We start from the raw sequence: 25,539 nt of genomic DNA, 5'->3' as shown, positions 1-25,539 counted from the left end.
CCAAGGAGTACCCATGCTCAATCCATCCCAATGTCCACAGCGGATAAGCCCTCGCAAGAGTTTTGGCCACTACAAGTTGCGAAAGAGGAAAAGGAGAAGGGGAGAGGAATCTGGAGAAAGCTACTCCAGTGACCCCTCCCCCTGTGATGTTGGGAGCTAGAATGGACTTGCGGTGATTCCTTGTCTGTTGTAAGAGACAACTAATAGGAGCCTTTTTATTTGCCCATGTTTTTACCTTGATATTTTGACCGTTCTTTGGACTTCTGAACATTTTTGACCTTTTTACTTCTTTTCCCTTTTTTTTTTAAGTTATGATCCCCATTTTGTGTTTGACCTCCACTTTCCAAATTTTACAGAAGTGCGGTCCGTTTGGGGAAGGATGCCTTACTGTGGTGCATTAGCTCTCCACCGTGCATTATCTCTTGCTCCTACCAATCAAGTGGATGTATCTTTGCTTCCGAAATCCAGTGCGGTAGCCACTCCATCGTATTTGGTTCATCATGTACCCTCCTGGTGATAGCCCACTGACAATGCAGGGATACCATTGCTGATGCTGCCCTGTGTCAACTAAGGAATAGATACATATCCACTTTGGGGTACCAGGACTCTGGGCAATGCCTGCTGTGCTAGGTGGCCTTTGCCTTGGCAGGGTGAAGCACTTGGGGAGAGCCTGTGATCAGAATGAGTTGCATAGCGTGGATGATCCACAATGAAATGGTTCAAACTTAATGGTGGATGTGCCACCACGGCTGTCTTATTAATCACGAACAGTGATTTTAAAGCAGTGGTTTACAGTCAAATTTAATTTCTATCTTTAACCATGCCTCAAGATGAGAGCCAGGTAAGGAGAAATGGAAGTGGTCAATTTGCCGAGTTGTTGGTTTGTTCTTGAACTGAAAGCGAATCTTTTGCTAAAATGAAGCCACTGTTTTTTGTTGAACATATTGAAGATAGATTTGGGGAGGTTGCTGCAATAGAGAAAATGAAAAATGGATCTTTGCTGATCAAAACATCGCACACCAACCAAACGTGGGCACTTCAGGCCTATGTCAAAATAGTAGATGTACCGATCACCATTTTGCCTCATAATGAGCTCAGTAGAATTCGAGGTGTTAGCTTCCATCAGGACCAAATGCTAAAAACTGATGAAGAGCTGTATACTAATCTGGCATGGTGTGGAGTTCATTTTGTTCATATCCAGAGGGACCCACGTATAATAGAGTGGACACTGGAGCTTTTATCCCAGCCTTCAAAGGCATAGCTTCGCCTGAGAAAGTTAAGGTCATGATTTATAGGTGTGATGGGACACGTCCTCCTGCTTTTCTATTGAGGCTGTCTGTAAGGCATGTGGACGGGCATCCCATAAGGGTAATCCTGGTGACGAACTCCCTCAATGTGCCAAGTGTCCAGAACTGTAGTCTCCTCATTCACCACAATTTTCAGTGATCAAGAGGGAGAAGAAAATTCAAGAGTATAAAATGCTTGAGCGCTTGTCTTATCAAGATGCAAAGAAAAACTTTGAAAAACTTAATCCGAATTATATGGTGTCAAATTTTGCAACTGTTGTCACAGTTTATACCTCCCATGATGACAAGGTGTTGCGTGACACCTCCTGGTCATAGTTCAGGGCCTGCCCTACAGTTGGGGGACGGAAGTCAGCTCCCTCGCCTCCTACATCTCCTAGCGCTGGTGGTTCCTATGCCATCAGTGTGATCAGAAATGTGTAGTCATCCTCTGGCGGTGTTAGGGAGGAGGAAACGTGTCAACTTGCGGTAGAAAATAACACATCTCCCAGATCCATTACACAGCCCACCACAGATCATCTGGTTAGTCTGCAGTGTGCAATGCTTTCGTGCATTGCCAACATCTGATTGACATGTTCCTCGCCCTACAGATGGCATATAATACCACCTGGCGACATCATATTCTATCTGCACTGCATGCATGGGATTTCTGGGGAAGTTTTTCCATTTTTATCCAGAATTTCGTATCTCTCTGACTTTTTCAAGTCCAGATGGGTTCGACTGTTAGCAACTGATATGTCCAGGAAATTGGAGTCCCTCAGGGATTGGTTCTGGGAGTAAAGCTGTTTGTTATTGACATCAATAGTATTGTAAATGCAGTGGCCCCCACAGTCTCTTCCTCACAGTATGTGGATGATCTTCGCCTGCATTATGCCTCTGCATCACTGTGCACAGCTGAGCGCCAACTTCACAGGGTTGTTTGGAGAGTACATCAAAGCTATCAGTTTTCTCCTACTGAATGGTAAAATCTGCACTGATTCCGTGGTACTTGCAATATGTTTTGCAGTGCACTTTGCCCTCATTTTCTGACCCTGAATCACCTTATTGAATGCCGCCCGCTATCCTATCATGCTGTTGGCAAAGGGGGCGTTCTGTAAGAGCCCTGTCGACAGCCTCCTTCTGTTGGAAGCCAGTGTGGGTTAGATGACAACAGCTTCTGACAAATTACGCAGTCACAATCTTTCAGATACCTAATCACCCGTGCCACTCAACTCTGTTCCACAACCAACAGTTTAGACTGTTTGCACATCATCCAAAACTGTAGACCATCTGGGATCCGACTCAATACTCTACTGAAGGACCTCCAACAGCCTCCTTTAGTCTGTGTTCCTAGAGTTCCCTGTCAACACCCCCCATCGTCTATGCCCTGTCCTGATATACAGATGAACCTCTTTTGTAGGCCCAAGAAGTATGTTGATCCTACCCTTCTCGGACACCTGTTTTGTTCAATCCTCAATAATTATTCTCATGTGGTATGCATCTACATGGTGTGATTGAAAGTCAGTGACAGAGTTCGTTACACTTTTGTACATGCAAGGGGACACGAGAAGCACTCTTTGCTGAGTGCCTGCAATGTATACACTGTAGAGTTGGTTGCCAAATATCAGGCTTTGCAGAACGTCAAATCCCTAGCCGCGATGAACAGATCAGAAATCTGTAGCAATTCCATGAATTGCTTAAAGGGCATATGCCAGTGCTATCCCTAAAATCTTTTGGTTGCCAACATCCAGGACCTACTGGTTGACATCTATGTCTCTATAAAGACAGAGACCTTCATCAGGAAATGAACTCGCCGACCATCTAGCAAAAGACACAACTACAGGAGATAAGCTTCATGTCGGAATACTGGGCACTGACTAAAGATTGCAACTTTGATGCAATATTTTTAGGCTCTGGGAATTTGAATGACAAGCTACTATGACCAAAAAAAAGTTGAGAGCAATTAAAGGGTCTACTAAGGAGTGGCATAAATCTTTTGAGGCCTTTCGGTAAGCTGCTACTGTGTTGTACCGACTATGCATTGGCCACATCAGATTTGCCTACAAGTTCCTTCTCTGCTGGTAGGATTCTTCCCACTGCAGCTGCGGTAGTGTACTGACAATAGTGCATGTCTTTGTTGAGTTTGCCCTACTGGCCAATGTGTGGCACTCTCTCAGCTTCCCTACCTCACAACCTCAGACGCCTGCGGATGATGCAACAGCCACTACCAAAGTGCTGTATTTTCTGAACGAGAGTGGATTTTACATGAAACTATAATACTCCTCCACTTTGGCGTAGGGATGTTTGTGGAGGGAAGAGCTTCCCCCTTCAGTGGGTACCCCCATGCAGCTGCAGGTTAATTTCGTTCCCCCCCACCTTGTGCCTTTAAACCCTCTTGCGCAAGACGCTGCCCAGGTTATCTCTATTTTCTCTTTCCTGTCGTGTTACAACTACTGTCGCACCCTTTTTCAAACTTCTTGATGAGCTTATATAGTTTGAGCAGCCAAGTCCGCACTTTTTTCACTTTTTTACCTTTTTACATGTTTCTCACACGAAATGGAGGGCTGATGACCCAGTAGTTTAGTCCCTTTAAACACACAATCATTGTCATTATCTGGTGACCCCTGAGGTGCCTGATGCTGCCATGTCATCAGATTCTGATATTATCTAGCAACTAGTATAATGTGTAGGCCTGCCTGGGAAGACAGGTGGTGTGGATCTGCTCAGTAATAAGTGAAGTATACCATGTGGTATGTTAGCCAGTAATACAATTCTGTCTGCTCTGTGTGTGATGTATATTTTTGGAAAGGAGCTGAGCATTTAATATAATTATTTGGTAGTGGAGAGTGTGGTTGATCACTCTACAAAGGTCGTGCTTGCAGACAACTTCCTTTGTGTTTCAGTTGTACAAAACCCCATGTTCACCACTTTGCCCAGTATCTAGAATACCTGCTTCCTGTCAACAGCAAGTCACAGTTATCCCTCCCCCCCACCCCGTCTCATAGTTCCCTCGGCACCATCTTTGGGAACCACTCTGTGCCCCTGACTGGAGAAGCAGTTTTCGCCTCCTGCGTCTATCGGTGACAAGGCTTCCAGAAACCCACAGATCAGAGGCCTGACACCAGTCATTGGCAGGAGGAGCTGTGGCTTGTGAGTCTCAGCACTACCCACTGATCATTCGTCCCCATGCCCACTGTGGAGAGGACTACTCTGGTGAACATGGAGGTGCCAGAGACCCTGGAGGTGCCAGATCCCTTTATATCATGGGATTCTGAACCAACATTCAGTTATCCCTCCTGTCTCTCCCCCTCCTGTCCTATCTCCCCTGTCAGTGACAGGCAGTTATCAGTGGCCATGATCCATCACTCTGGCCCCATCACACCTAACCAGGATACCCTCAAGGTGGTGATACGGTGGATATGATTGTCGCCTGCTGGAACTACAACTAATTTCCTTTTATTTTGAAGGCTCTGTTGCTCTCTAAGAAATGCTCTTCACTGATAACTGTTCCTCAATGCTTCGAGTTTACCATGCACTCTGAATTGTACTGGCTGTGAGAGAGCATCTGGAGGGTTTGTGTATTGGTTTGCACAGATGTTGTAAGTGAATTTATTCCCCTCCATACCACATTGGAAGCAATAGCAGTGCCAGTGTAAACTACCCCAGTGATCGCCAATTGTAACCTATATTTACCTTGATGCAGAACACTTACTTACCCTAAGATGACTACTTAATCCATCCACTCTCTCCTACGTTTTTCTTTTACTTAGAGATTTCAGTGTGCACCCTCTACCCCTCCTCCCCAGTGACTCGATGACTATCTTTGTTGCAGTGACCCCTTTCTGGTGATCCTGTCACTTCCTTGTTACTGCCCAACAGACCAATTACTGTGATGGGCTCCTCAAAGACTCAACTGGCAGTTATGTACCTCTGCTGTCACCTTCAACACTTCTGTGTCAGAGTGCATTGACGAGGTTGTGGAAGACATCTTTGATGCGATCACCCATACCTGTGGAACTGCTATTCCCTTTCCTGCAAGCACCAATCAGTGGCATGGTGGACCAAAGACATTCCAACTACTATTCATAATTGTCGGTGAGCTCCTCCTCAGGCTACACTCCTCATTTTTAAGTGAGTCCTTGCTAAAGCAGCTATCTAATGAAACATACTAAGAAGGAATGATTGGAGTGCAATGTCTCCTCCATGGGAATGTATGCCTCTTCACCCCAGGTGTGGACCGAACTCCGTAGTTTTGTGGGTCCTCAAAGATCAGCAGCTGTTCTAGGTCTCATCCTTCAGGGTGGTCTTTGTACCAAAATGTCTTCTCTCACTGAATGCCTTGAGACTAACTTCGTGACACCATCAGCATCCTCTTCTTACTCAGCCACATTTCAAACACATAAATGAAAAGTTAAAGACATCTCCTTATGCTTCATCCTCTGCCAAGCTGAATTACCTAATGAACCTTTGACTGGGAACTCGTCAAAGGATATGAGTCCAGGTCCTAGTTTGATTACAGTCAGATGGTTGAACATCTGAATGTTATTCAAAAACTCCATCCACTCAGGTTCTTCAACCATGTTGGCTAGAAGATGTCTTCTCTTCACAATGACATAGTGTTATTGTCCTACAGTACCTAAGCCAGGCAAAATTCCAACATCCATGACAGATACTGACTGACTAGCCCCACCAGTGTACTCTGCAAACTTCTTGAGATGATGGTAGCCCTCCAGTGTGTTGGACCTTTTTCCCCCCGATCAGTGTGGTTTCACGACCAACCATCTGTTTAGATTGGAAACAGCAATAAGATAGGCTTTATCTAAATTCCAACACCTCTGTGTAGTCTTGTTTTGACCTTCATAAGGAATACATCATCACTTGGCATCATCACATTATACTTACCCTCCATGACCAGGGCTGTTGACACTCCGTTATTGATTTTTATTCATTATTTTTACCCCACCAGTCGTGAGGGGCTAGTATTGGTATGTCACTCAGCTGCCCATTGGTTCAAGAGAAAACCATCCCACAGGGATCTGTGCTGAGTGTTACGCTCTTTCAAATATCCAAAAATGGGCTAATGACATTGGTTGGGCCACTTGTCACATCAATGCTGTATGTCATAGATTTTCACATTTTGTATAGTCCCTAGTCAGTAGCCTTGATTGAAGGCCAGCTTAAAGCTCCTATCCGAAGAGCTTTTGCTTGGACCCTTTCCCAGGGTTTTCCCAATTTTTTGGATCACCTTTTTTTTATATTCAAAGCTGATTTGGATGTCCCATATTTATCTACTAAATACTAGTTGCATGCAAATTGACATTCTCTGCTTCCTTGCCCACATCTCTTCGTGTGCGGATTGTGCAGCTCTCCTCTGTATTTACTAGACCCTGGTCTTGTGCATATTTGACCATGACTACCAGGTTCATGGCTCAGTGGCACCTTCAGCTTTGAAATTGTTGGATTCAGTTTATCATTGTGGAGTAACACTGACCTCTGATGCCCTTCGACTGGTCTCTTAGACAGTCTCCTTGCTGAAGCAGGAATCTTCCCTCATCAGCTGTGATGGTGTCAACTGTTACTCACTCATGCAGTCACCATCTGACAGTTTCCTAGTCATCCAGCTTACCACATCCATTTTGCATAGGAGGGCCATTGACCCTGTGACACACATGTGGCTTTACCATTTGGAATGCTCCTCGAGGCCTTCTGCACCTAACTTTAGAATGTGTTCTCCTGCACGCCACACCTTGGTTAGTACTTAGACTTATAAGTATGGTGGATCAATTTCAAGATATTAGAGTTTTAGTCACTCCCATGATCTTTTGGCATTTGTTCCTTTCAGTTCTTTATGTGGACTGATAAAATAAGAAATCAGGTTCTTTGCAGAATTGCCAAAGAAAGGAGTATATGGGAAACACTGACAAGAAGGGACATTCAACTTTTAAGATATCAGGGAATAACTTCCTTGGTGCAAGAGGGAGCAGCAGAAGGTAAAAACTGTAGAGGAAGACTGAGATCGGTATACATACGGCAAATAATTGAGAATGTAGGCTGCAAGTGGTAGTCTGAGATGAAAAGCTTGGCACAGGAAAGGAATTAGTGGAGAACTGCTTTAAAGCATTCAGACAACTGGTGACGCTAAACAAGTTGTATCAGGCCACTACTGTCATTTGCACGGATGGCTCTAAAACCATAGATACACTTTTATATCTCCCGTGTCAGGAACAACATTCGTTGCCAGGAAAATGTAGTATTTTTACAGCATAGCTGATAGCAATTAACATAGCACTGTGTTTTATTAGACAGATCTCCCTTAACCACATTTTAATTTGTTGTGACTCAATAATCACTATGTAGGCCATTGGTGGATGTTACTCTTGTCACCCTGTAATTTCTGGTATTCATGACCTCCTCTGTGGTCTTAGCCATACTGCCTACTCACCTGTCTTTCTCTGGGTCCCAACTAACTTGGATATCCTAGAGAATGATTTGGCCAACCATTTGGCTAGAGAAATGAATACCTACCCAACATTCGCTTTGATCATCTCAGATGCAGATTTGCAGCTGCAAATACTTCCTCTCTTCGAGCGGAAATGGTACATCGTATAGTGACTACTGCCCCTTCTTGATAAGCTCCACATTATCAAGGAGAGTACTGCTGCACAGCTTTCCTCCAAGAAGGAATCTGCTGTCCTATGTCACCTCCACGTTGGTCATACCAGGTTAACTTGCTTTTATTTTATATAATGAGCTGCCGCCATGTTGTTTCTGCAGAGCCTTACAGCCAGTACCTCACATCCTGGTGGAATTCCCCTCCTTCTCCGTTTTCTGTGAGAAAGTGGTTTTTGTTCTCGGATATAATGTATTAAACTGCTTTTCACAGGGAAGGGGCAGGGTGGTTGGGCTGCAGCATCTCCCACTGCATGCTTAGTCTGGGTGATCCTCAGCTCTACCTCCTTTGCCAGCTGCCTCAGTCATCCCTTCTTTACTGTGCTTTACTTGCTTATGGATACGGTCAGCCCTTTTTCTGCTACACCCCATATTCCATTTTAGGGATAGCACTCCGATTAATAGTGGATTCTGTTCCACTCTTTACTGATATGACTCCCGTCAGATGCAGAGCTGTGGAGGACTCTTACCTGATCTCACCCACCTTCTGACCCATCACCTTGTTTTATTATTGATGATCCAATGGATATCCATTACGTTTTTAACCTTCTCACTTTTATTATTACACTAGTAAACCCGGCAATGCTTGGCAATGGCTAAATATATACGGGAATTGTACGCATGTCCTAATCTCGTACTCTCCCATCTATCTGTCCATCTCCCTCTTCCATTCTCTCCCTCTACCTTGTCCTACCCCATCCTCTGTCTGTCTGTTCCTTCCACCTCCTCTATTTCTATTGAAGTAAATTGTTCAATAACTTTTTGAGAATTTTGATAAAAACGTAAAATGATGTCTTACCTTTATATAGTAGTGTAGATATCTCCCAGCTAGAATGTGTTAATTACTCTGCAACTCACCTGTACTCGAGTTGATGCCAGCCCTGCCCTACATACCTTTCCAACTGATATATGTAACTTCTCTGTAAATTATTCTGAGCTCTGAGCTTCAATGCATTCATTTTTATGACTTGCTCAGCTGTCGTACGCCTGTGTGATGCTTATGCCCAGTACACTGGTCCTTAAACTCCTAATAGTAAGAACAATATATGAAATGCCACAACTGCAAGGATTACGATAGACACACACCTTACACAAACCAAAATCATCGTTTATGGAATTGAAAAGAACCCTTTTCTTAGATGATGGTTGAAAAACACATTTCACATCATATTTCTGCAAAATATGACCAATCCTGTTTGAAATACTAACTGCATGAGGCAAAAAGCCCATAGACGTTGGTGCCACCTAGGTATTATCATTTCTCATCTGGTGCATGGTTGGTTGGTAGCATGACACACATCTGCTCTGTCTTATACTGTAACCATTCTGATGAAAGGTGACCTCAAGATGGCCAAAGTCAGCTGACAAGCTCCAGGATCTGAGATGCCGTGGGCCCTGTGAACCTAGGTACGAAGTACCCCATCAGGCTGAGTCTGTGGTGAGAACTATCAGCCTGCTGATACAAATCATTTTGAGTAGAACTCTGATGAATGCCATGTCCCAGTGTACCATCAACCTTTGTCCTGACCATCGCTATAAGGAAGGGAAGGCAACCATCCTTTTTCTCCTCTGTCATGAAATGAATATTTGTGTGGATTTTATTCAGGTGTTTTAAAAAGTCATTTAAATTCTCACTGCCATAATTCCAGACAGCAAAAGTATTATCTACATATCTGAAGAAACATGCATGTTTCAAAGATACCAACTCCAAGGCATGTTCTTCAAAGTCTCCCATAAACAAGTTGGCAATGGTAGGTGAAAATGGGCTCCCCATCACAACTCTGTCTGCTCCTAGTACTGATTGAGAGAAAGACTAAAAGCCTCCATAAGACAAGTTCCTTGTCACATGAGACCATCCAGAGTCTTAAATTCTTATTGCGCCGTGTTCCCCAAGGTTATATGGCCTTTTGAAGGTCCGCAAGGAAGGGGTCCATCTTAGGCTGATTGTGAGTAATACTGATGCTTCGACATATAATGAGGTACCTTGCTGCACTGTTGAGCCCACTAGTAGATCAGTGTGAGCATCTCATTAAGAACTCAGCGGATTTCTTACATCAGTTAGAGGGAATGTGTTTGAATGATTCTGACAGTCTAGTGACTCTTCGTGTGATCTCTTTCTTCACTTGTGTTCCTCTTGTGTAATTTATTGCAGTTAGGTTTGGTGTTTGAATTAACGAACCTGTTTCAACACATGTTGACTTCCACTTAAATTTTAATCAATGACCCAGTGCTTCGAACAGACAGGTGGAATTGCCATGGGAAGCTCTTTGTCACCTATTATTGGCAATTTGTTTATGGAAGACTTTGAGGAACGTGTCTTGGAGTCGGAAACTTTGAAATCTGCATGATCTTTTAGATACAGGGTGCTTCAAAAATGACCGGTATATTTGAAATGGCAATAAAAACTAAACGAGCAGCGATAGAAATACACCGTTTGTTGCAATATGCTTGGGACAACAGTACATTTTCAGGCGGACAAACTTTCAAAATTACAGTAGTTACAATTTTCAACAACAGATGGCGCTGCAAGTGATGTGAAAGATATAGAAGACAACACAGTCTGTGGGTGCGCCATTCTGTACGTGGTCTTTCTGCTGTAAGCGTGCGCTGTTCACAATGTGCAAGTTTGATGTGGACAACATGGTTTATTCCTTAGAACAGAGGATTTTTCTGGTGTTGGAATTCCACCTCCTGGAACACAGTGTTGTTGCAACAAGAAGAAGTTTTCAACGGAGGTTTAATGTAACCAAAGGACCGAAAAGCGATACAATAAAGGATCTGTTTGAAAAATTTCAACGGACTGGGAACGTGACGGATGAACGTGCTGGAATGGAAAGGTAGGGCGACCGCGTACGGCAACCACAGAGGGCAATGCGCAACTAGTGCAGCAGGTGATCCAACAACGGCCTCGTGTTTCCGTTCGACGTGTTGCAGCTGCGGTCCAAATGATGCCAACGTCCACGTATCATCTCATGCGCCACAGTTTACACCTCTATCCATACAAAATTCAAATGCGGCAACCCCTCGGCGCCGCTACCATTGTTGCACGAGAGACATTCGCTAACGATATAGTGCACAGGATTGATGACGGCGATATGCATGTGGGCAGCATTTGGTTTACTGACGAAGCTTATTTTTACCTGGACGGCTTCGTCAATAAACAGAACTGGCGCATTTGGGGAACCGAAAAGCCCCATGTTGCAGTCCCATCGTCCCTGCATCCTCAAAAAGTACTGGTCTGGGCCGCCATTTCTTCCAAAGGAATCGTTGGCCCATTTTTCAGATCCGAAACGATTACTGCATCACGCTATCTGGACATTCTTCGTGAATTTGTGGCGGTACAAACTGCCTTAGACGACACTGCGAACACCTCGTGGTTTATGCAAGATGGTGCCCGGCCACATCGCACAGTCGACGTCTTTAATTTCCTGAATTAATATTTCGATGATGGTGTGATTGCTTTGGGCTATCCGAAATATACAGGAGGCAGCGTGGATTAGCCTCCCTATTCGCCAGACATGAACCCCTGTGACTTCTTTCTGTGGGGACACTTGAAAGACCAGGTGTACCGCCAGAATCCAGAAACAATTGAACAGCTGAAGCAGTACATCTCATCTGCATGTGAAGCCATTCCGCCAGACACTTTGTCAAAGGTTTCGGGTAATTTCATTCAGAGACTACGCCATATTATTGCTGCGCATGGTGGATATGTGGAAAATATCGTACTATAGAGTTTCCCAGACCGCAGCACCATCTGTTGTTGACAATTGTAACTACTGTAATTTCGAAAGTTTGTCTGCCTGAAAATGTACAGTTGTCCCAAGCATATTGCAACAAACGGTGTATTTCTATCGCTGCTCGTTTAGTTTGTATTGCCGTTTCAAATATACCGGTCATTTTTGAAACACCCTGTATGTAGGTGATACTTTTGTTGTTTGGCATCATGACAGTGAGAATTTGAAGAATGTTTTAGAACACCTGAATTCAGTGCCCTTGAGTATTTCACGATGGAGGAGGGAAAAAATAGCTGCATTCCCTTCCTTAATGTGTTGGTCAGAAGAAAGGCTTGGTGGTATGTGGCGACATGCCATTCAAAGGAAACCTACTCACATTGACTTGTATCTACAAGGTGCTATATCTCACCATCTGGCTCAGCCTGATGGGGTACTTCATATCTTGGTTCACAGGGCCCACGTCATCTCAGACCCCAAGAGTTTGTCAGCTGAGTTAGCCCACCTTGAGGTCACCTTTCATCAGAATGGTTATAGTGAAAGATGGATCAGATGTTGGTGACACTAAAGTCTATGGCCTTTTTGCCTTATACAAGGAGAATTTCCAGCAGGACTGGTTGTCTTTAAATGCGAACATTTTTAGGTTAGGCTTTACCATGACTGTTACTGACATTAAATGAAACAACAAGTTCACTGTTACCAGTCACCGTTTTATTTATTTCCACGACGCGTTTCGAAGGTTTAAACCTCCATCATCGGGTGGATTTACATAAGTAAGTATTACATTTGTGTGTGTGTTGCGTTACGATTTTTGGAGGAACTTGTGACACTGCCTTCAGTGGTCACAGGTTCCTTTTGCTGTCGTTACACATCACATGTATACTGCCCATACGAAGTCCCAATTTTTCACACTGTCCAATTTCTTTACACAGTCCAATTTAGCCACTGTCACGAATGATGATGATGACGACGACGACGACGAAAACACAAACACCCAGTCCCTGGGCAGAGAAAATCCTCAACCTGGCTGGGAATCGAACCCGGGACCCTTTGTGTCATCTGGTATGAAACCCCAATTCTTACCCAATTAAGGGTCCTCCAAACATCATACAAGTTGTTGTGAGTCTTGTATGGATTTCCTTAAAAAATGGTTTTCGTTGTCTGTTGGAGATAAAGGTTTCACTGTTCAAACGAAACTACGTCTCAAGTTAATCCTAGACTGAAGTAGTTTATGGCGAAACAGCGAGTGAGCTTCAACATTCTCAGCATTTTTGATTGACAGAAAATTCTTGATGGAATATTTGGTGGTGCAATACTGGGCAAGACAGTAAATCTTCTCAAAAGTGGTTGGGTTTAAGCACCTTGTAATTGACCTGCAAGCTTCATTAAGAGGAGGGTCCACAGTTTTGGCATGAGATGATTTATACCAAACAGGGGAGACATATTCTCCTGCAGAATAGCTCAGTGCCAAAGCCGTGGTTGTAAAAACTTGTGGCTTAACTCCCCAGTCTGTGCTTCTTAGCTTTATCAAGATCCAAGCACTGGTTGTATGTTTGTTGTCTGGAGGTGAGAGAGTAGTCCAGTGTTAGCCCTTAGTACTTGGAGCAAAGCCATGTTCCAATGGATCCTCTTCAAAGACACAGTCAATTTTGTTTAGGCCTTGCTGTTCTTGAGATGGAAATCACAGAAAAGAGTTTTTGAGGGTTTTAGCTGTAGGTGCTTAGCCTTATAGTATGTGCCTAGTTGTTTCAGAGTACCATCAGGGGTGGGCTTTTATTTGTTCAGATGTTTCACTTTGGGAAGCCAGGGCGAGGTCGTTGCCACAGATAAAATTTGGTGTGTTGTAAGGAAGTGGCTGAAAATTTGTATAAATATTACACAACAAAGGGACCAACACACTTCCTTGAGGCAGACTATTTTCCCGTGTTCTCCACTTTGTTGCCCATGAAAATTGTACAAGGGACCTACGATTCTGCAACACTATTGGTATCAACGTGGTAAATTTTGGATCCTTGATGAGAGCAAATACTTTTTGTAAGAGTATATGATGGTTGGTAAAAGCACACTGCCGATGTTGGCAGCTTTTCTCTTTCATGCTGCAGCTGGTAACTGTTTGTGTGGTGACTGATGAGAAGTGGAACATGATGAATGATGAGTCGACTGATTAGACAAGATGGCAGAACTAGTGAGGAAGTAGTGATTGATAAACATTGTCACGATGTGGAGTATATGAACTTACATAGCATCATAATGGAATATATTGTGTTTAATGTTGTCATATAAAACAGAATATTCCATAAAAGTTAAACTTTACTCTTAGGTTCATGCATAACCACAATCTCAAGAACTGGGAAATTTCAAAAATAACCCACTTAGTTTTCGGAATGGTGTTTGGGCTTCTCTAAAGATCGGTCCATTACCACAGCCAATGTTCCTGCAGAGACATTCATTAGCTTCACCAACTCAGAACCAAACTATAACATTGGAATACAGAATAATATCCCAGTAAATCCTGTCATATTGCAAGAAATATACAATATAAGAAATATCTATGAAAACCAGTAAGCAACTTTATAAACTGTAATAGCTGGACCCCCCCCTCCCCCCCTCCCCTTGCGGGTCCGGGGGGTTAAATAGGCCCGAGGTATTCATGCTTGTCGTAAGAGGCGACTAAAAGGAGTCTCTCATGTATCGACTTTTATGTGATGGTCCCCTGTAGGGTTTGACCTCCATTTTTCAAAATTTTCCCGAAGAGCAGGCCAATTGGGGAAGGGCACCTTACATGGTGCATCATGTACATCGAGCGCTGAGACCTCTCGCATTTTTCGTTGACGTGGATCTGCACTTCCGCTCATTCTTCAGCTGTTGGGCGAGGTCACCCTCCTGGGTGCATTTTCCTCCATCCTCTGTGCAGTGTTGCTTTCTACGCTGTCGACGATAATGGACTTCTTAGCTCATTTGCGCCTGATATCCAGCACGGTAGCCAGTCCATTGTGGTGGGCCCGTCATGAACTCTGGTGGTTGTAGCCCCTGACCACACATGGATCGCTCTGCTGATGTCTGTGCCTTTAACTTCCCACATATGCCAAGGAGTAGATGCCCATCACCCTGGGGCATTGGGACTCCTGACAATGCCCTTTCTGCCAGGTGGTCTTTGCTGCTGCTGAATGGTGCCCGTGGGGAGGGCCACTGGTCGGAGTGGGTGGCATCAGGGCGGATGACACACCATGAAGTTAGTATGTCATCTCTTGCTGGTGGTGAAACACCAGCAATCTCTAAGCAGTCAATGTCTAACTTCAGTGTTAAGAAGTACGATCCCAAATCATCCTCCCCCCCTCGGCCCACATCATGATGGGAGGAATGCCAGGCTAAGGATGGCAATGAAGCTTATTCACCCTGGTACCTTGTATGTGCGAGAGTTGATGGAGAATCTTTCTTGTCAATGAAACCTCAGTTTTTTGTTGAGCATTTAGAGGACAAGTTTGGGGAGGTGGAGGGTTTGTCTAAAATGTGGTCAGGGTCGGTCTTGATCAAAACAGCATCCTCTGCCCAGTCATGGGCACTACTCACCTGTGACAAGCTGGGGGATGTTTTTTTGTTTCCGTCACACCCCCTAAGAGCCTGAATATGGTCCAGGGTATCATATTTCACAGGGACTTTCTTTTTCAGTCTGACAACGAGCTGTGTGTCAATTTTGAGCATTGAGGTGTCCATTTTGTCCGGCGTGTCCACTGGGGTCCAAGGGATAATCAGGTTGCCACTGGTGCCTTCATCCTGTCCTTTGAGGGTGACACATTACCCAAGAAGGTCAAGGTGATGGTCTACTACTGTGATGTAAAGCCCTATATCCCTCCCCTGATGTGGTGCTTTAAGTGCTGGAAGTTCGGTCATATCTCTTCTTGCTGTACTTCCAGCATCACCTGTCAGGATTGTGCTTTACACATGCTTTCTGTACTGCCCTCCATGAAACCTGGTTCCCAGCAATGCAGAGCCCTGCCCTCCACGGCTATAAGGGATATTACAGGAACCGTAGTGACTATAATCGAGTGTCACGTAGATTTTGCGTCTGTCGTGAACTCAGTATGTAGTAAACTTGTGCCCCTTGAAACCCTTCCTGAAGCTGTTGCTGTCAGGATAAGGACGACACAGTAAGTAACTGTCTGCAATGTATATCTTCCTCCAGATGGTGCAGTACCTGTGAATGTATTGGCTGCACTGATTGATAAACTCCCTAAACCTTTCCTACTTTTTGGAGATTTTAATGCGCATAACCCCTTGTGGGACGCCGCCATACTTACTGGGCGAGGTAGGGAGGTTGAAAATTTAGTGTCACAACTCGACCTCTGCCTCTTAAATTCAAGTGCCCCCACACATTTCAGTGTGGCACATGGCACATATTTGGCCATTGATCTCTCAGTTTGCAGTCATGGCCAACTCCCATCTATCCACTGGAGGGCACATGACGACCTGTGTGGTAGTGACCACTTTCTCATCTTCCTGTTACTCCTCTGGTGTCATGCCCATGGACACCTACTCAAATGGGCTTTAAACATGGCAGACTTCACCTCTACTGTCACTGCTGAAGCTCCCCTACATGGTGCCATCAATGTTGACATTGAGCAGGTCACTACAACGATTGTTTCTGTTGTGGAAAACGAGATCCCTCATTCTTTGGGGTGCCCCTGGTAAAAGACAGTCCCTTGGTGGTCGCTGGAAGTCGCTGAGGCAATTGAAGAGCGTTGGCGAGCTCTACAGCGACATAAGCACCACCCTTCCCTAGAGCACCTAATAACCTTTAAGTGGCTCTGTGCCTGTGTTGGCCAGCTTATAAAATGAAAGAAATAGAAGTGTTGGGAGAGGTACGTGTTGACCATTGGGTGCCATACATTACCTTCTCAAGTTTGGACAAAAATCAGACGTCTTTTTGGGTAACAGACCCCACCAGGTGTCCCTGGCATTAACATTAATTGCAAGATATCTACCGATGCAAATGTAATTACCGAGCACTTTGCTAAGCGTTATGCTCGAGGTTCTACGTTGGAGCATTATGCTTGAGCCTCTGTCGGAGAACTACCCCCCCCCCCCCCTCCCCCCGTAGCCTTTCACACTGTCACACGGCTGATGGAAAGGAAAGTCCTCTTGTTCACTACCCATCACAGTGAATCCCATAACGTCCCATTTACAGAGTGGGAGTTCCTCAGTGCCCTTGCACATTGCTCTAACACAGCACCTGGGCCGAATCGGATCCACAGTCAGATGATTAAACATCTCTTGTCTGACAACAAGCAACATCCCCTAGTCATCTTTCACTGGATCTGGTGCGATGGCGTCTTTCCTTCGCAGTGATGGGAGAGCACCATCGTTCTGGTGCTCAAACCTGGTCAAAACCCGCTTGTGGATAGCTACCAGCCCATCAGCCTCACCAACTTTCTTTCTAAGCTGCTGGAATGTATGGTGTGTTGGCGATTAGGTTGGGTCCTGGAGTCACGTGGCCTACTGCCTCCATGTCAGGGCGGCTTACAGCAGGGTCGCTCTACCACTGATAATCTTGTGTCCCTCGAGTCTGCCATCCGAACAGCCTTTTCCTGATGCCAACATTTGGTCGCCATCTTTTTTGTTGTACATAAAGCATATGACACGACCTGGTGACATCATATCCTTGCCACATTGTATGAGTGGTATCTCCAGGGCCTGCTCCTGATTTTTATCCAAAACTGCCTGTCGCTGCACACGTTCTGTGTCCAAGGTAGTGCCTCCCATAGAAGGCTTTGCGTATGTTCCTGGAGGACATATTGAACAACACTCCTTGCCAGATGGCTGCAGTGTTTTCACTGCAGAGCTGGCGGCCATATCTTGTGCTCTTGAGCACATCTGCTCATGCCCTGGCAAGTAATTTCTCCTGTGTACTGATTCCTTGAGCAGCCTACAAGTTATCAACCAGTGTTACCCTCGCTGTCCTTTGGTAGTGCCGATTCAGGAACCCATCTATGCCCCAGAACAGTCCTGTCGTTCAGTGATGTTTGTGTGGACCCCAGGACCCGTTGGAATCCCTTGCAACAAACTTGCCGACAGGCTGGTCGAACAGGCTACGTGGAAACCACTTCGGGAGATGCGCATCTCTGAAAGTGACCTGCATTCTGTCTTACACTGCAGGGTTTTTCGGCTTTGGGAGATGGAATGGCATAACAGCATGCACAACAAACTGCATGTCATTAAGGAGACTCACAGGGAATCAGTTGTCACCTGCCGGCTCCGCCTTGGCCATACATGGCTAACGCTTTGTTACCTCCTCCGTTCCAAGGACCCACCTCGGTGTCGCTGTGGCTCACAAATGATGGTCGGCCACCTCTTGCTGGACTGTCCACTTTTAGCAGGCCTGCAGCGGACTTTTAACTATCCCAGCACCCTACCTCCAGTGCTGGGCACCAATGCCTCAACAGCAGCTTTAGTTTTACATTTTATTCGTGCGGTTGGGTTTTATCATTTGATCTAAGTTTTAGAGCATGTCCTTTGTCCCTCTGTGTTGTTCACCCTAGTGCTTTTGGGGTGGAGGTTTTAATGTGTTGCGGAGTGGCTGGCTTCTCCTTTTTATTATCATGGTCAGCCAGCCATTGTAATCTGCTCTCTTGTTTTGATCTCATCTACATGTTTCTTGTGTGTCTCTGTGGTTTTCTTGTCCAGTTTTGTCCATTTTAGTGTTTGTTATCCTTCTGTCATTCTTGTGGTTTTCTCCTTTCTTCCAGCTGTGTTTTCTATGTCTCGATTATTTTACTCCCACCCTCATGGAATTATTTTAATTGGAGTGAGGGACTGACGACCTAACAGTTTTGTCCCCCCCCCCCCCCCCCCCGCCCCCTTTTAAACCATTCAACCAACCATAGCTGGATCAATAATTATCAGTTTTGCACTATCAGCATAAAAAAGTAATGAATTCGTATCTTACTCCAAAACAAATCATTAGATTCAGAGTTTCTCATTAGCTACTGTATACTATCACCCAATTGGTTATGAGCAATGGAAATAAGTTTCCAACAGCAGCATTCAGCAGAAGAGCCACCAACATTGTAAGTGTATTTTAATCTGATAGTTAATGGTATCTTATGCAGCACTAAGGTCAATGAAGTTTACTCCTGTGGTGTGTCTGTTCACAGAACCTTATCCAGCATATTAAGTTAGGCTGAAGATATGTGCGATAGCTTTCTTGCCTGGTTTGACACGTTGTTGTTGGATGAGCTGTTGTTAAACAGCCTGAATGAGTTGGTTGAGTGGCATTCTTTGTGTATAACTGACACTTGAGAAATATTGATCTATAGGTCTTGGTGTGCCCACTGTGTTGTCCAGGCCTTAGAACAGGTATCATGCATTCTTTCTTCCATAATTCGGAATATTGGACCTCCTTAAGCAGTTAATAAAAGTTGTATCAACCATGCGTTTCTGACCACACCAAAGTTTATTATTTCTTCTGCTTTATTTGTTCTCCCATTAATTTTCCTCAACTCTTTTTGAAGAGGTTATTGTTTGGGTGCATACTGCTGTGATGGTTTTTTCAACCACTGGGTTCTGTTGGAATAGTCTGTAGTAGTCTTCTAGATGTAATATTACATCTGGATTCAAACATTCAGTGTAATTAGTGTGACACCATTGAGGAACACATTTACAGGAACTCTTCTCAGACAGCATCCATGAACTTGTCATATGCTTCAGGAACTGGCTTGATGTTCTGTATCATAGTGTCCAAAGCAGCAGAAAATTTTGGCTAGTTCACTTTCTCATGAAGTGAAGGCATGTGACATTTCTGATGATGGAACATCTGTCATATGGGAATGTTAAGATTTGCTTCTCCCTTGGTGTTGTTTGAGAGGAATTGACTACGTAGTGGCACCAGATTTCACCCTCTCCCTTCTGTTCACCTATACTAACACGTACTCAATGAGCAGTCCTCACAGACATTCACACAACACAGCTATACACTTACTTGACGCTTCATATCAGGTCAGAAGGCAATGGCAAACCACCTCTACTATGACCTTGCCTAGAATGGCAGTGCAGGATTCCTGCATCTGCTCTCCTTTGTACATTCCCTGTGTATAGGACTACTTTAACTTGATTTCCCTTCACCAACTCTCACCCAAAATCCAACACTTTAACTTAACATAGACATTGGGCTATGCCACAAATCAGTGTCTTACCACAATCTACATTCCTACAGACAGACAGTTTTGCAAATTATTTTTGAAAGCAATTTTTGAAAACCTATACACATTGGAAATATTTTATACCTCATAGCTACAAACAGGCCTTATCTCCTGACTGTCAGTATAGAGACAGGGGTTAGTAGTGATCATGATGTCGTCATAGCAATGATAGTTACTAAAATTAATAAATCTGTCATGAAGGCTAGGAAAGTATTTATGCTAGAAAGACCAGACAAGCAGTCATTAGCATCTAATTTAGACAATGAGGAACTATTGGCAAAGTTTAAACTGACTGACTAACTGAATTGCCCCATGGATAGGTTCTGTACCGAGTAAATGGATGAAAGACAGAGAAGGTCCATTGTGGTTTAATAACAACATTGGGAAAATGTTGAGGAAACAGATATTATTGCACTCTTCAGTTAAAAAAGAAAGCACTAACTTCATCAGGCAAAACTTAGTAGAAATTCATGTGTCTGTAACAAGATAAATGCACGAAGCATACAACTGTTTCCATTGTCGTATCTTAGTGAAAGATCTAGCTGAGAACCAGAGAAAATTCTGGTCATAGATGTAATCACTAAGGGGGTTGAGGGATTTTGTCTAGTCACTTGTTGCCCAGTCTTTTATGGCAATAGAAGATAGCAAAAGGAAAGTTGAAGTTTTAAATTTCAAGTTTTAGAAATCATTCATGCAGGAGGATCATCCAAACATACTGTCAATTGACTTTCGCACAGGCACCTGTGCAGAGTATGCAGTAATAGGCATACCTGGCCTGGAGAAGCAACTGAAAAAGTTGAAAACAAATTAGTTGCCAGGTCCGGGTGGAACAACATTCCCGTTTTACGGATGGGGTGCTGTGGCATTGGCCCCTTACTGAGCCCTCTAAATTTTCCCCAGTGCAAAGTCCCAAGCGACTGGAAAAAATTGTAGGTGACTCACATTTATAAGAAGACTAAAAGAACGGACCCACAAAACTACAGGCCAATATCCTTCACATTAGTTTTTTTGCAGAATTCTTGAAAATATTCTCAGATCAAATGTAATAAATTTCCTTGAGACAAAAGCTTCTATCCACAAATCAGCATGGATTTAGAAAGAGTCACTCCAGCAAAACTGGGATTGTCCTTTTCTTGAATGACATCCAGCAAACCACGGATGAAGGGCAACAAGCAGATTCCATATTGTTCCATAAAAAGACCGGAGAACTGCCGGATATCAGTAATGTACTGCTACAATATTTCAGCACAGAGTCTTCTTGCCATCTTCAGGCAGTTCTCCCGTGTTTTTATGGGACAATCAGTATGCCGCGAAAGCTTTAAACATCACAGATTCTATATTCCTTGATGTCCTGAAAGCATTTAACATGATGTCCCACTAAGCAGGTGGCTCAGTGGATAGCACACTGGATTTGCATTCTGGCCGACGATGGTTCAAACCTGCGTCTGGCCATCCTGATTTAGGTTTTCTGTGATTTCCATAAATGGCTTCGAGCATATGCTGGGATGGTTCCTTTGAAAAGGCATGGCCAACTACCTTCCCTAATCCGATGGGACTGATGACCTCGCTGTTTTGTCCCCTCCCCCAAATCGGTCAACCAGCCAACTAATACGATGTCCCACTGCAGGCTCTTAGCGAAGGAAAGTACGAGTGTATGGCATAGGTTGCCAGATCTGAGAGTGGCTTGAAAACTTCTGAAGTAGTAGAACCCAGTATGATACGCTCAATGGCTAATGTTCATCAGAGACAAGGGAGAATCAGCATTTGAGGCTGACCGCATAATGATTCTACTGCCGCCAACATGCATTATAGACTTTCATTTTTCCCTTGCTTCATTTGTGATTAGAACAGGAAAGGAAACTGTTAGTATTGGTACAAAGTACCCTCCACTATGCACCATACAGTGGATTGCGAAATATGTATGTAGATGTAGAAAAAATATATGTAAATATTTTTTCTGTGTTCTGTTCTTTCCGTTTGTGTATGTATCAACTTCATTATGTCATGGGTCAGAGTCAACATAGTATTGGTAATTTCAATTAATGTGGTTATCTTTCGGCAAGTGGGAAGATCTATGTGATGATGTTGGTTAAATGACAAGATAGTGTTTCATTGCATAGCTCAGCTGCAGTAATATGTGAGGTTTTTTTTATTTTAAAAAAAGAGCAATGTGGCTACTATGACTACTAACAGAAAAGTTAGGATTTGTTGGACCTACAGTTCACTAGTTACTTGCATCATCACTGTACAAATAGATCATAACCCTTTGGACCATATTACTGGTCTGTTTTGCTTGAGTGCCTCTGAACCATTTTGAGCTTCCTGTTTTGTGAAACACAATTGTGAGGGTTTTCTCATAGATACCATGTTCGTATCTCCATCACATGCAGTTCACTGATACTTGTCTTTGTAGAGGTGTTTTCATTATCTCTCAGGTGTGAAAGATAGTTACTATGACAAGGTGTAAAAACTGCATAAACTGTTGTAAACCAGAAACTATTTTATCTGCCATAACATCAATTTGAATTTTTTCCCAAGGTGTGTACTCTGACCTCTATAGACTTTACAGCTTTATTCTAAACTATGGATGCAACAAATGATATGACATCATTTGATACCCATCAGACAAGCTGCTTATTACTGTGACATCCAATTTTTGCAGTACTATAAGACTTACTATAGAGGCCGTAGAGTGTTGGAAGCTGATATAAGGTGTATCTCTGTGAAATCAACACAGTGTTCCACAAAGGAGCTTAGTTTTCATGTACTTCAGATTCACGCGATAGTTCTAATGTGCATTTTGCTTTTATATATTGTATGATTTGTCATCTGAATCTGTGCTTGATGTCCCTACTCTGATACTGTATGTCTGTATTAGAATGCGGTTAAACAGAAATCAGAAAGAAAACCTTAGTATTTGCCTCAAAAGAAAGGATCTGCAAACACGAACAACTGGAAACATCAGGTTGGTATGCCCTAGAGTTTTTTTCTTTTTTCAAAAGCATATTAAAAATAAGCTGCAGAGTATGGCATGACTTTCTGAATGGAGATTTGAGGTGGTAAATAAAATAAATTAATTGTGGTATGCTTTTATACTCATTTCAGAACCACATTTTCTTTGACCTGAGATTAGAGCTGTAAGTGCTTTGACTTTCCCTTAATTCTGTGTTGTGCACATAGTGAAAGGAATATAAACATTTGTTTTTATGTTATGATTTCAGACACTGTTTTGATGGTGAAGACAGACAAGCTCTGTAATGTTTGTGTGTGTGAGTGATTTACAAGCGATTTTTCATTTACAATCAATTTAATGTCCCTGTCATCTCTGATTACACAGTTGTTCCAAGTAATTCCATTTGTGTTTTGTTAAGTCAATTTCTTTCTGCATCTATGTCTGTGCTCTGCAAACCAATGTGGAGTGTGTGGCAAACGGATGTTCATTGTACCACTTTTAAGGGTTCTTCCTGTTCCATTCATGTATGGAGGGAGTGCTGTAATTAATCTAATCTTGTCCTCATGATCCCTATGTGTGTGTGATACATAGGGATTGTAGTACATTCCTAGAGTTATCATTTGAAGCTGGTTGTGGAAACCTTATAGGTAGGTTTTGGCTTGCCAGTTCAGTTTCTTCAGCATCTCTTGTGACACTCCCTCAAGGTTCAAACAAACCTGTGACCATTCATTCTGCCCTTCTGTGTATATGTTCAATACTCCCTGTTAGTCCTATATGATTTGGGTCCCACACACTTGAGCAATATTCTGGAATTGGTCACAGAAGTGATTTTTAAGCAAACTCTTTTGTAGACTGACTGCATTTCCCCAGTATTCTGCCAATAAACACAAGTCTACACCCCTACTTTACATGTGACTGAGTCCATGTGATCATTCCATTTCTTGTGCCTTCAGAGTGTTACACCCAAGTATTTGTATTAGTTTGATGTAAATATTAAAGACCACAGTTGTGATCAAGTCCACATAAAGTAATTTTTAAGTCTGAGACATTTACTGGAAATATATTGATGCTGAGGTTTAAACAATGGTGCTTTATTTTTCTTTGAGGTCCAATACTGCTTGTGGTAATCTTACGTTCCAATACCAAGTCCGAATCTCACTCTCAAGTTTTGTGCTCAGGAATATTTGTTTCAGTGTACGTGAAGCTGTGGAGTGAAATATCCTTCTGTGGCTAAGTGGATCACAGCTATGAAGTGCACAGGCCTTGATTTGAGTCTAGTTTAGTGTACAGTTATGTGTAAAAATGTTCAGTTCAGTGCACAGTCATCTGTGGAGTAGGGGTTTTAATCGTAAAGACAATGCCTGTCTCTCTTTCTGCAACTGTTGTTTGCAGCTATCTGGTAAAATGCATTACAGAGGATACTTATTATTGTAAGAATAAAATGTAGCAACTTGAATGCTCCTCATATTGTGTGTATGTTACAATTACTCTAATCTTAGCTGCATGTTTAGTTTATCATTTGTGTGTAGATGGTTAAAAAACTTCTACAGACCCTCACTAACAATTTATTTTTAAAATTTTGTAAGTTCACTGCCCACAGAAATTTCTCTCTCTATCTCTCTCTCTCCTCTCTCTCTCTCTCTCTCTCTCTCTCTCTCTCTCTCTCTCTCTCTACCTCTCTACTGCTATTGCCCTTTGGATGATCTTTGTTCAACATTTCCATTAAACACTCACACAGACTAGAGAGTCTACTTTACTCAGTATTTCTGTAGCATGAATTGCTAGACTCTCCCTTGCTTGTTTATTAAGAAAATTGTTAAAGGTGTGTTAGCCATCCTTTCTCCCCCACCCCCTCGTGCTTGTCAGTGCATTGTGCAGTGCTGTTGTCATTTTGAACAGAATCCAAATAATTATCTCCTCCTATAGTCATATGTGTCATATTTTACACCCTTCTTTTATAAATTCTATGTAGACCATTGTTTTCTGCATGTTAGTTAAAATTCTGGAAAAATATTCTAAATAAATTGCAAAGTGCATTGCTGAATGTGTGGCTAAAGAATCTTCATTATTGCATTGACTAAGTGAACAAAAACCCAAGTCTTTGCTTATCGTTGACGTAATAATTCCTTTGTTATCCATCCTGCTAATTTCATGTTGATTCTGCGCATTTGGTTGCCTCAGGAAGGCGTCTACTGTAAAGATTTTATTATTTATGTACAGAAATGGCATGCAGCTCAGGAAGTATGACAAATATTTGCATATATCTGTGCTTATTTAACATTCTCATGTGTCTTCTTCATCTGGAGCCTTGTATTGCTGCCCAGAAACTACTTTTGCAAAATATCGTATTGCTTCAGTTTTAGTCAGTGTTTTGCCATATCTGGTAGCATAATGCTTACCCCTAATCTCTCTAGTAACATTTCTAACAACAATGCAGCAATTTTTGTTGTATGCTTTTATGGATGGACTGTGGTTATACTTGGAATTCTGATACAGCTGTCACTTTCTTCTGCAGGTTATCCATAATGGTTGCTTATGGATACTGGGATTGTGCCTTCGGTGCCTTAATGGAAACAGCTTTCAAAGAAACTAACGAATGTCTGTAAGAAAGCAATACATTTATCATTTAAAATGTCCATATTTTCTTGCCACTCAAATCTTCATTAAGTTTTTCGAAAGGGTCTGCTGCATGTGGATATACATATGGT

General features: G+C 43.0%; 1 protein-coding gene across 5 annotated transcripts in view; it reads left to right on the top strand.

The window, feature by feature from the left end:
* The window catches only part of LOC126299616 (inner nuclear membrane protein Man1), a 315,326-nt gene that overhangs the window by 3,658 nt on the left and 286,129 nt on the right, over positions 1–25,539 (top strand). The window contains exon 2 of one of the 5 annotated variants that reach the window (XM_049991655.1): positions 25,347–25,433. The exons of the other annotated variants lie outside the window; for them this stretch is intronic. The gene's annotated coding sequence lies outside the window, so the exon portion shown is untranslated. The remainder of the gene's footprint in view (positions 1–25,346; positions 25,434–25,539) is intronic. 5 annotated transcript variants of the gene reach the window in all.

The sequence above is a fragment of the Schistocerca gregaria genome, chromosome X, assembly GCF_023897955.1.
Source record: "Schistocerca gregaria isolate iqSchGreg1 chromosome X, iqSchGreg1.2, whole genome shotgun sequence".
Taxonomy (NCBI): Eukaryota; Metazoa; Arthropoda; class Insecta; order Orthoptera; family Acrididae; genus Schistocerca; species Schistocerca gregaria.
This window is presented reverse-complemented; position numbering and strand designations above follow the sequence as displayed.